This window comes from Octodon degus, unplaced genomic scaffold, assembly GCF_000260255.1.
Source record: "Octodon degus isolate 3935 unplaced genomic scaffold, OctDeg1.0 scaffold00104, whole genome shotgun sequence".
Lineage (NCBI taxonomy): Eukaryota > Metazoa > Chordata > Mammalia > Rodentia > Octodontidae > Octodon > Octodon degus.
The window spans coordinates 7,022,162-7,033,832 of NW_004524680.1; the positions used below are offsets into that span (position 1 = coordinate 7,022,162).

At 44.8% G+C, this 11,671-nt stretch overlaps 2 pseudogenes; both read right to left on the bottom strand.

Annotated features, from left to right (window-relative positions):
• Positions 1-4,453: 4,453 nt before the first annotated feature.
• LOC101559860 lies at positions 4,454-5,878 on the bottom strand (annotated as a pseudogene).
• Positions 5,879-8,633: 2,755 nt separating this feature from the next.
• On the bottom strand, positions 8,634-9,004 carry LOC101562502 (annotated as a pseudogene).
• Positions 9,005-11,671: the final 2,667 nt, after the last annotated feature.

Here is an 11,671-nt window from a genome sequence, read left to right on the forward strand (position 1 = left end):
TAAAATAAAAATAACTGATGTCAATAAATTTTAAAAAAGAAAAAAAAAAAGAAATTAACTAATAGGGCCAGGGAGATAGCTCAGTAGAATAAGTGCTTGTCTGGCAAGTGCATGGGCCTGAGTTCAATCCCCGGTTTCCCCCCCCCAAAAAAAAAGAAAAAAGAAAGAAAAATTAACTAATAAATGCTGGTGGGGCTGTGGGGGAAAAGGAACACTTCACCACTGTTGGTTGTAGTGTAGACTGGTAGACACACTGTGGACATCAGTGTAGAGATTCCTCAAAAGTCTAGGACTAGGGCTAGGGAGATCATTCAGCAGAATAAGTGCTTGCCTGGCAAGTACGAGGTCCTGAGTTCAATCCCTGGTACTGGAAAAAAAAAATCTAGGAGTAGAGTTTCCATTTGACTCAGCTATTCCCTTTCTTTTTATCTTCGCAAAAGAATTCAAAGCCTCATACCACAACAATTACAGGTGCCCCTATGTTTACAGAAGCACATTTTATAATAGCTAAATCCCAGGAACAGCAAGCACTGCCAGGCTGCTAGCCACAGAGCCTTACCCACCATTGTTGGTAGGAGATGACTTATGGGGTTGGGACTAAGGCTTGGAATCCAGCAGCATCTGCACTGGAATGTCTTTCCATTTCCATCTACCTCTTTCTCTTACCGCTATCACAAATGTAGGAGATGGGGACAAAGTTAATGAAAATCCATCTCTATGCAACTATGTATCATTTGGTTCTTCCATGGGTCTGGGAGTGAATAGAAAAAGGCCAGCTCTTTTCTTTCTCAAAAATATATCCTTGTAGGGCTGCAATACAGCTCTGTGACAGAGTGCATATCCCACATGCTTGAGCTGGCTCCCAGCACCACAAAATAAAAAAGAGAAAGAGAAAGAAACATGTTGCCAACAAAATTGAACTTTTTATGGCTAGTCATTAATTACTTAAAATGTGTAACATCTCAGTTGTGTCCTGGTCACCGGATGATAAGCAATAGGAAATTTTTCCTAACACTTGGAGTCTTGGAAGAAATCAAACAAATTTGAGATTTCAGTTTATGTACTATTGGGGCCAGGGAGATGGTTCAGTAGGATAAGTGCTTGCCTGGCAAGTGCAAGGGCCTGAGTTTAATCCTCAGTTCTGCCAAAAAAAAAAAAAAAAAAAAAAAAAAAAAGAGAGAGAGAATTTATGTACTATTGTTTGGACCAGGTTGCTCATGCTAGGCAAACATTCTGCCACCAAGCTATGGCCCCATCCCTCACATATACATTTTGCTATAGAGAACTATGTAATCAATGAGATCTTTGGATGTAAAACGTTACTGGAGGATAGCACTTATGGAAGAATTGAGATGGGAATACGGGTTTCACAAGTATAAAATATTGCACACGTTAAAGAAGCGGTGGATCCTGGGCTGTTTGAAAGAATTACATGGGACATGAAATTGATGTGGTATTTATAGTCCATCTGGTTACACTGTTTAAAGTGATATGACAGTTTTACTTTTTAAGTGTCAATATTTACAATATGCCAGAAGTGGTATTCTTTGTAACTAAACTTATGTAATATTTTAGGTGTCACTTAATGTGTGAGGGGGTAAAAATATTTCAGATCGTAGAGGGTTTATGAATAAAAGTGTTCCAGAACTACTGATGCCAAGTGCCTTTAATGGATCAGAGTCAGCAGGAGCCCGGAGACAAACTACAGCAGACATTCCTGGGCCGGGCAGGTAGCTGGTGACACACGTAGACCTAGTTATTGGGTTCATCGTCCAATGCCTCAGTTTCCCAATTGTAGACCGGGGACTGAATGAGTAAACACTCAAGCAGTGTCTAGAAGAGGCGTGCAGCCAGCGGAAGCTTGCTATGCCAACCATCACTAAGCGTGACTGACGTGTGTCTTACTAGGGAGTGCAGGTTCGGGGGCTGCGGGGTTGTCGCTCTCTAGGCACCACTCTCAGCCTGCTTTTTTAAGAAGTACCAAGCGGGACTCTTGTCAATGGGAGCCCAGTAAATGCCTCAGCCCTTGGGCTGGGGTCACAGGTGCCATACAGTGGGAAGCTATGTGGTGGACTGTCAATGGGTGGTCAACTTGTTTCAGCTGAGTTGAACTAGCCTGCTTCTCGGTGCGGGAGGCCCACCTGAGGATTGCTGCCGGCAGCATCACAGGCACAACTGTGGAAAGGCTGTTAGGGAAGCTGTTTGGAGAAGCTGTTGGGGCTGTAGGAAGCTGCTGGTTCTCTTGGGCTGTTCTGCTGAGAATGGCTTTCCTGATGAACTTGGCTGTTCTTGTCAGAGGAGGAGCTTGGGATCTCACTGTCACGAGAATGGCTGTGGTCCATCTAGGGGAGCTCTGGTCCTCATCTGGAGCATCACTTCCTGGCTTCTGAGGGGAAGATGGTGCACTGCTCAGCCTTGTGCAGAAGCTTGTCGTGTTGGCTTTTCTGATGGGAACTCAGCTTTCCTCATTGCTGGAGGAGCTTGGGACCTCACTGTTGCTGAGGATGGCTGTGGTACTTTTGTGGGGGAGCTCTGGTGCTTACCTTGAGTATTGCTTCCTGGCTCCAGTTCAGATCCCTCAGCCTGCTAGTGCTGAAGGGGCCTTGGGCTCACATGGAGCTGATAAGGGACTGTCTGGAGTGGAACAGACATCTCCAAGCTGCCATCTGGATCAGTCTTTCCTCAGACCCTCAGCCACAGGCTGGAGCAAACTGAGGATGAGCGGCCCAGGGGCAGGGGGGCAGGGCCCACAGTGGCATCCCAGGCTGTGGCGGGGGGGGTGCTGTGAGAGACAGAGTCACACTGTCTTTACCCCATGAGGAGCAGGGTAGCAGAACATGTGACACAGTGACACCATCAAACATTCTTTGGACACTGGACAGGGCTCAGGGGTGGCTCTGTGGCATGCAGAGGTGATGAGGAGGGTATGTGGCAGCCAGCAGCTGTGGACACTACAATGGAGTTAGTGATGGAAGGGCCTGGGTTCTGTGTGTGTGTGTGTGTGTGTGTGTGTGTGTGTGTGTGTGCATTTAAGAGAAAAGCTGCCACAACTCAGTCAGATGGCCCCTCCTGATGCTCAACACCCTCCACAGCTGCTGGCTCCTGTGACTGTGATCAAAATCACCCTTCCCATATGTGCATGACCATTTCAATTTTTCCCTGATGTGAAGTGTTTGTTCAAAGGTTTTGCCCATTTCTCTTTTTTTTTTCTTGTTTTGTTTTTAATTTTTTTAATTTTCATTTTAAAGAGAATAAAGAAAATCAATCAAAATATTACAGAATTTCAAAACAAGATGATAGGAAATTAACAATGGTCATTATATCACATTATCTTCAAATTAGTTGTTCAGATTAGCATGTATAAAGTGCAAGGTCCTGAGTTCAATTCTCAGCACTAAAAAAAAAAAAAAAGAAGTGCCAGATAGAGGCAAAATTGATCAAACAGTCAAGCATTAACTATTCCTTTCCATAAACCAATAGGAATCACTTGGTTTCAGAGGATCCCCATCTCCCTGAAGTTGGTCCTCTCTGTGTCCTACTCAATAGCAATAATGGCCTTTTCCATCCTTTAAAAGAAGAAAGAAGGAAGGAAGGAAGAAAGAAAGAAAAAAGAAAGAAAGAAGGAAGGAAGGAAGGAAGGAAGGAAGGAAGAAAGAAAGAAAGAAAGAAATTAGTAGTACAATTATCTTAGTTCTCCTCCCCGCTTCCTTCTTTCTACCTTTCCCCTATCCCAGTTGTTCTTTTCTTTTCTTTTCTTTTTCTTTTTATTTATTTATTTTTCCAGTTGTTCTTTTCTTTGGAGTGGTTTCTTTTCCTTTCACAATATCTATTGTACCTTTTGGATCTTATTTACTCTTTCAGTTTCTTCAAGAGTGACCAAAAGCAAATCTTTATTTTTATAACTGTATAAATGTGATCCAAAGGACCAGTGAGATGGCTCAGCAGGCTAAGCACCCGCTTAGGCAAGCGCAGGGCTCAGGGCTGGATCCCTGGCACCACATGCCCCGCCGGCCCTGCCTCAAGGCACACTGAGCCGGCCACCAAGACCAGGAAAGTACATGCCAGTAATCCCGGTGCTGGGGAGGCTGAGAACAGGAGGATCTCCAGGAGTCTGAGCATCATAGTAAGACCTTGTACCAAACAAATTTATTTTTTTAAAGGGACCAAATATGTCCACTACTAGTTGTTTTGTTTTGTTTTTTTTCCAAAGGAAACATGCTATAAATAAGCAAACTACATCTGCATCATTGATGCGTACGGACTCCCTACTGACCAGCTGGGTTGGTTACAAACCACTCAGAGCAACAGAGTTTAGTGAAGTGCAGCACAGTGTTAAGCCATTTCGGTCTCAATGTACACACGTTGCACTTCTGGCTGACAACAGAGAGCAAACTGCAGCATCACACTGTGAGCTGAGTCGCACCCAGCCTTCTACATGGTATCAAAATCATTGTCACCCTTTTGCAAGCTTCACAGTTCCAACTTTTGGCAGACTGGTAGTTTTCCAATAAGCCACCTTGATGTTTGCATCCTCCTCCTCATCTTTATCACTGGAAGACTTTTTCTCTGCCTCCTTCAACCATTTTATGTATGTATGTATGTATGTATGTATGTATGTATTTGGTAAAGGGTTTCACTATGCAGCTCATACTCCTAGTGATCTTCCTGTTTTCAGCCTCCCAGCACTGGGATTATGGGCACGCCACCACTCCCCATCTCGTGGCCTGCTCAGTGTACCCAGGGCCAGAGCTGCTACAGGTGCAGCATGTGGCAGGAATCAAACGCTGGTTCTTGCACTTGCCTAAGCAGGCGTTTAGTCCACTGAGCTATCTAGCCTGCCCACCTTCAACCATTTTTTTTTTTTTTGTGCCACCAGGAATTGAACTCAGGACCCTGCACTTGCCAGGCAAGTGCTTATTCTACCGAACTATCTCTCCAGGCCTTTCAACCATTTTATAAATGGCTTCTCTTTGACAGGAATCTCTTTTCAACAAGTTTTTTTTTGTTTGTTTTTTTTGTTTTTTGTTTTTTTTGTTTTTTTTTTTGTTTTTTTTTTTGTGGAACTGGGGATTGAACTCAGGTCTGTGTGCTTGCCAGGGAAGCACTTATTCCACTGAGCCATCTCCCCGGCCCCTCAACAAGTTGTTTGGAAAGGTACTGCTCAGAGGCCTTTCCTGAGCATCTGGTGAGGACTTCCTCTTCCAATGGGTCTGCATTGGACATCTCCTTTGAGATATCTGGGCTATGGAGAGGAGTTGAGGTCGGAGTACTGCCATGGCATGCTCCGGGCCATGGAGAAGGTGCTGCTGAGCCTCTGGGTTGTTGTGACAGAATCTGAGGGAACGGCGCCTGTGTTTAACTTGCTCTCTAATCTTCTCATTAGGAAGAACATCAGTCAGGACAGGAGGACCCTTTGCCTTTACATCTAGTCTTTCTGCTTCAGTAACAATTTCTTTGTCAGGTGAGTCAATAATGCCCTCTGCTTTGTTTTTCTTAACAAAATCCAATGGGGGGGGTTCCAGCTCAGCCCACCCTTAGTGTAGGGCTGGTGCAGCATGTGGTGCTGGGGATCAAACTGCGGTCCCCTGCACTTGCCTAAGCTTGCCTAAACTTACCTAAGTTTGCCTAAGCTTACCTAAGCAGGCACTTTAGACTGCTGAGCTATCTCATGGGCCCTCCAACAGGATATTCACATGCTCCTCTATGGTTCTGCCCAGAACCTCAGGACTTTGCCTTGGTCCCTGCTCTTGTCCCTCCTGTTGGGCTCACTGGGGGTGGGACCTCACTGCTGGATACTGAACCCTTCTTCTTGTCTTTGCCCTTTCTGCTTTTCTTTCTTTCCTATACCACTGACACTATTCTCAGGTGGGTTTTTAAGAATGAGTGTTAGAGTTCATAATGTGTGTCAGACTCTACAAGAATTACCTGTTGCTTGCTGGGCTGCCAAGATAGCTCAGTGGATTAAAGCACCTGCTTAGGCAGATGCAGGGACCAGGATTCAATGCCCGCATGCTGTGCTGTCCCCGCCCCCGGGCTGGGGTGTCCTGACAAGGGACTGAGACTGGGTGTGGTGCCGTGTGCCTGTAATCCCAGCGCTTGAGAGGCTGAGAGCAGGAGGATCACTAGGAGTCCAATCTGTGTACTGAGACGCAGTAGACCCAGTAGACCCTGTAGACCCAGTAGACCCTGTAGACCCAGTAGACCCTGTAGACCCTGCACTAAATACATTTTTTTTAAAAAATTACCTGTTGGGGGCTGGAGAGATGGCTCAGTGGTCTAAAGCACCTACTTGAAACAAGCTTGGCAAAGCACAGGGACCGCGGTTCGATCCCCAGCACCACATGCCAGCCAGACCCGCCCCCTGGTGGGCTGAGCTGGCCACACACACACACACAATAAATAAATGTAATAAATAAAAATGAATAAATATTAAAAAAAAATTACCTGTTGTTTGCTTCCTCTATTCACATGCAGAATTCTATCAGTATTCACACTAAGGACAGGGAAATCTCTTAAAGAGCCCACCCAACATGTCTTGCAGCTCACTCGCCTCCTCAGATCCACTGATAATGTGACAGCCATGCTTCACGCCACACTGGGCCTGTGCTCCCTGCTCACAACCCAAATACTTGGTGGATTACAGTGTGAGCCAATCAAGCGCCTTTGCCACGTCAACCATGTTGTCTGTAACTGTCTCGATTCTATTTCCTTTGCCCTCAACCTTGCCAGTCAGATGGGGCATCTTGAAGTGACAGAACCGGTCTGAAATGCTATGGTTGACATCAACAGATGTTTTGGCTTACTCGTGACTTTATCAGTAAGATGAAGAGATCTTGGATTGCAGTTTTTTGGTACCTCTGTGTGGAGAAGAAGTGATGACGGGGGCTGGGGAGATAGCTCAGTAGTCTAAGTGCCTGCCTGGCAAGCACAAGGACCCTGATTTGATCCCCGTTACCACATACTGTGCCAGCCCCAGAATCCCGAGCACACTGTGTGAACCACCAAAACCGAGTGTGGTGGGGCCTGCCTGTGATCCCAGCGCTGGGGAGGCTGAGACAGGAGTCCACGCTGTGTAGTGAAACCATGTACCAAATAAATAAATAAACAAACAAATGATTTAAAAAATAAAAAAGAAGGAAAAGAAGGGATGACATAAATAACTGCAGGAGTTCTTGGTCTCTGCCATGCCACTGAGGCTGGAAGCTTCTTGCTTGTATGCTGTCTCCCCAGTACAGGTACCAATAGCTGTGCAACAGCCTGTTTTTGACAAATAAAGACAGGAACCCAACATGTTCTGCTGGAAGGAAGAAGTGCTGGGAACCAGATCTGGAGCGGCAGGGCAGATGGTGAGCAGAGAGGGCCCAGCAGGGGCCACCTGGGCAGCAGGAGGGGCTGTTCTAGTGATGTCTACATCTATATCGACAACACCAAGCCTGACAACCTCTGGAACGTTCTCGCTGTTTCAGGTTCTTACACTCGGGAGACAATACGATCCTTGCACATTAGAGTCTGATTTATTTCCTTTATGAGTATGGTCTCTAGTTGCATCCATTTACCTATACAAGCCTCAAGTTAATCTTTCTTTATAGCTGAGTGATATTCTATTGTATAAAAATGTCACATCTTTTTAATCTGTTCGTGAGTTGATGGGCATTTGGGTTGCTTCTAAGATTTGGCTATTACAAATGGTGCTGCTATAAACATGGTGCACGTAGATCACTGTGGCATGATGCTTTCAGCTCTTCTGGAAAAAAGTCAGAAGGAGACTAGCTGGGCCAACTGGACCTGTAATCGTAGCTTTCTGAGGCATCTCCACACTGATTTCCACAGTGGTTGCATCTGCTCGCACGCACACCAACAGTGGACAAGGGGACAAGGATTCCTCTCCCCCAACCCCCACCACCTCCTCTACCCCCCAGCATTTGTTACTAGTTGACTTCTTGATGATAGCCATTCTTTCTGGGGTGAGATGGAATCTCAGTGTTGTTTTATTTATTTATTTACTTTTTTTTGTATTTTAGGGAAGGGTCTATAGGGTGTTCAGGGTCTCACTACTAGATTGGACTCATAGTGATCTGCCTGGTTACAGCCTCCCAAGAGCTGGGATTATAGGCTTGTGCCACCACACCCAGTCTCAATTGCTGTCTCAGCGCACCCTGGGAGCGGGGCTGGCACCACAGGCCTGGGGATCGAATCCCTGGCCCCTGCATCTGCATGCAGGTGCTTTAACCCGCTGAGCTATTTGGCCAGCCTTTCAGTGTTATTTTAACTTACATTTCTCAAATGACCAGTGATGTGGAATAGTGCTTCATATATTTATTGGAGATTTGTATCTCTTCATCTGGGAAGCGTGCATTCATTTCAGATGCCCATTTATGGATTGGGTCTTTGACTTTTGGGGGCCTGATTTTTAAAAATTATTTATATGTTCTAGATAGAAATCCTTTGTGTTGGGGCCAGGGAGATGGCTCAGTGGAATAAGCATTTCCCTGGCAAGCAAGCGCAAGGGCCTGAGTTCAATCCCCAGTTCTGCCAAAAAAAAAAAAAAAGAAAAGAAAGAAAAAGAAATCCTTTGTGTGAGGGACAGTCGCTAACGTTTTTTTTCTGAATTCATGAGTTTTCTTTTCTTTTTTATGTTTTGTGTTTATTTAATGGGTAATAATCATCTCAGAAATCTTTCTCTTCATCAGATGTTTGATCCCCTTGCAAACTCTTTGGTCTTCGAACTTGAACATGGACTTTCACTCCATCAATTATGTGATTTTCATGTTGGATTGCATTCTGCAGCTCTTCTTCTGAAGAAAACTGAACCCAACCCAGACCTCTATGAAAGCCAGTCTCTCTGTTAAAAGGTACAATGCACTTTCGTACATGGCCAAACTGAGCAAAGTGTTCTCTCAGCTCATTCGTCGCTGCAGTCCAGGGAATTTTCCTGACAAAAGCAGCTGGCAGTTAACACCGCACGCAGCGCCAAGGCTCCTCTCGCGACGGAGGCGGCCATGTTTAACCTCCATGGGTTTTCTTTTCACTCTGTTGATTTATTTTGATGTGCAAAAACTTTTCAATAAGATGAGATCCCAGGGGGCCAGGGGATAGTTTAGTAGAATAAATGCTTTCCTGGCAAGCGCAAGGCCTGAGTTCAATCCCTGGATCTGGAAAAAAAAAAAGACGAGATCCCAGTTGATGATTCTTTGAAGCATTTCCCACGCAGTCTGGTTTTTGTTTATGAACCTCTGCCTACCCGTGTCTGCAAGATTTCTACCTACTTTCTCTTCCAGTAGATTTAGTGTTCTTGTTTTAGTATTTTTTGTCTTTTGAGACAAGGTCTCACTATATAATTTCAACTGGTCTTCAACTCTTGGTGATCCTCCTATGTCAGCCTCCCAAGTGCTGGGATTACAGGCATGAGCCACCATGCCAGGTCCATTTTTCTATTGGATTATCATTTTTCTTTTTTTTCTCCTTGGCCTCCCAGAGTGCTGGGATTATAAGCATTTGCCACAACCCAACTCCATTCTTTTTTTTTTTGAAACAGGGTCATGCTATGCAGTTCAGGCTGGCCTGAGCTCACTTTGTAGTGAGCTATCCTCCTGCCTCAGCCTCCTGAGTGCTGGGATTACAGGCATGCTCCACCACACCTGGTTCTCCATTCTTTTATAATGCTTTTTCTTAAAACTGTTTACATTGAAAAGTTTGCATACAGAAGCAGAACAGTATAATGAGCTCCCATATGCTCATTGCTGGTCTTTCATGGGTATCTTCTCTACTTACTTTGAAGCAAATTCAAGCCATCATAACTTGGTGCTTGAAAATATTTCAGAATGATTCTCTAGAAAAGAAAGATTCCTTTTTAATAATCAAAACACCATTATCACAGCTTCAGAATTATTCCTTTCATAGTGTGGTGGTTTGAGATAGGGTCTCACTATGAAGCTCAGGCTGGACTTGAATTTACTATGTGATTCAGGCTGGCTTTAAACTCCCAGTAATCTTCTTGCCCCAGTCTCCCACGTGCTGGGATTATAGGTGTGTGTCACCATACTCAGTTGTGCCCTTTAAAGAACAGAAAACAATGTCTAATTTGATGGCAAAATTTTTTTCTCTGGACCTTGTGCATGCTGGGCCAGTGCTATACGATTGAGTGAAATCCTCAGCTCTCTCTTTGCTTCTCTCTTCCTTCTTCATTCACTTATTTATGCATATTCATAATATACTGCACAATGGTGAGGCTCGTTCTGGTAAACAGATAAATGTATTTAACATACCATTTTTGGGTTTTTTTTTCATATAAATCTGAAGCCACACCTGCAGCCCAGTCTTCACTGTTTATTTGGAGACAGGGTCTCACTAAGTCACTAAATTGCCCTGCTAGGCTTGACATTTCGTCCTCCAGCTTGGACATCTCCAGGTGCTGGGCTTACAGGTGGGGACCACTGTGCCTGACTGATCTTCTTTTTTCCTATCCCCCACCCCGCTCTTTCCTTTCTTCCCTTTCCTGGTTTCCAAGACTCTGCCTCCTACTTTCCTGGAACCTGTATTGTGTATTACTTAGCTATTTATTTAGCTTCTCATATATGAGAAAATGTGGTACTTAGCTTTCTGAGTCTGGCTCATTTTGTGGAATGTAATTATCTCCAGCTCCACCCTTTTTCCTTTCTACTTTATTTTTCTTTTTTTGATGGTACTAGGGATCGAACTCAGGACTTGCGCTTGCCAGGCAAGCACTTATTCCACTGAGCTATCTCCCCAGCCCCTCCATCCTTTTTCCTGACATGATTCCATTTTTCTTTTATGGCAGAGTAATACATTTCCTTATCCTCTCATCTGTGGCTGGGCACACAGGCCACACCCATAGTTTAGATACTATGAATCGCACTGCTGTAAACATGAATATGCATGTATCACTACGGTGCACTGACTCTATTATTTATTTATTGTCTTTCTGAGACAGGGTCTCCTGTGCAGTTCAGGCTGGCCTTGACCTCACTTCGTAGCCCAGGCCAGTCTCAAACTCCCAAAGATCCTCCTGCTTCAGCCTCCCGAGTGCTAGGACTACTCGTACGCATCGCCACACCAGGCTCTACATTGACTCTAATTATTTCAGGAACATGCCAGGAGAGGTACACCTGGATCTAATGCCATTTCTATGTTTTGTTTTATGAGACTGGGTCTCACTAAATTCCCAGGCCAGCCTTCAACTTGCAATTCTCCCACCTGAGCTGACCATCTCACATTACATGTGACATCACATCTGGCACATAATTTTCCAAAAATCCATTTTTTTGGTCAGTGAATTTAAATGAGTACTGTGATGCTCTCTGGTCCCCTAGACTCCTGGGGATTGAGCCCATGGCTTCCTGTATGCCAGGCAAGTGCTCTATCATTTACCTCCACCATCACACTCTTGCTGTTGTACTTCAAAGTAGCATTGTTTGTCTTATGTAAGAAAGCTGATATCACAAAATTCAAGGGAACAAGACCACATAGTGAGATGCTGTTACCAAAACCCAAAATTAAACAAAGTGGAAGTTACCAGCTGAGTGTGGTGGTGCACACCTACAATTCCAGTATTTGGGAGGCTGAGGCAAGGATGCCAAGAGATCAAGGCCAATCTGGACTACACGTGAGTTCAAGGCCAGCCTGAAATACACAGCAAGATTCTCAAGAAACA